Here is a 1,036-nt window from a genome sequence, read left to right on the forward strand (position 1 = left end):
AGAGAGACGAACAGGAAGAGAAACGGGGTGCGGCTATGGAAACTCCAGGGCGCATTCATTGGCCCACTTTTTTATGTGAGTTCGTGCAAACTTCAGATAAAAACGTACACTTAATAAGCAATATAGATCTAGTATTGATCTGAATGAAACGCAGGCCAACACATGATGTTGTAAGACCATTCAGTTTCTTCTCAGCAAAATCCCAGAGAGGATCAACGATTTCTTTTTTCCACGTGCTCAAAGGAAAATAAACATATTCCCTCTTTGAACAAAATCTGGTCAAGAGAATGCAGCCAATGTCGTAGCTTTGAAGAATGATCAACAATTGTCTGTCATGGTCCACTTTCTGTTGTCTCAAAACAACGGTGTGACAGAACATAGAAAAAAGAAATATGAGAGCTTTGTGTTTTTATAACACTTAACGTGTTCTTATCTGAATCGGAAATTCTAAGACAATAGCTACGGGTTTGTAGAACAGGTTTTTCTCATCTTTTTCTAATAGTAATTGTATTTTTATTATTACTCTTGGATAGACAGAGTGTACGGAAATAACGCACAAATAATCGAACAGTTGAATCTCAGTGTTGAACAGGATATCTATATAATCGAACCAGGAACATGTCACAGGGTTATTCAAAATTTCCAGTGGCATATTCAGGATTGTTAGGACAGAAATTATTGTCAACGCCTGGAGCATACAATCTGAATAGCCAGCAATTTTCCTGGGTTATTTAGCAACGTCCGTTTTATAAAAATGTATTCTTCAATGCACAATTAGTGATTGTTTAAGTAGTTGCAAAGCTTTACGTTTTACTCAATTTGGTTAGAAATTTTGTTTATAGCCCAGTATTATTTTAACACGTGAGTTGGTTCTTTTCCTATTGGCAATTGCAAAATCCCTTAGGTTGAATTTTATTTGTTCTAAGTTGTGTTGAAACTGGTATAAAGATGACCGAGTTAGTATCCTGTAATTGAGTCCTTTTTATATCCGGTACTTACAAACACACACACACACACACACACACACACACACACA

The sequence above is a fragment of the Aplysia californica genome, unplaced genomic scaffold (assembly GCF_000002075.1).
Source record: "Aplysia californica isolate F4 #8 unplaced genomic scaffold, AplCal3.0 scaffold00471, whole genome shotgun sequence".
Taxonomy (NCBI): domain Eukaryota; kingdom Metazoa; phylum Mollusca; class Gastropoda; order Aplysiida; family Aplysiidae; genus Aplysia; species Aplysia californica.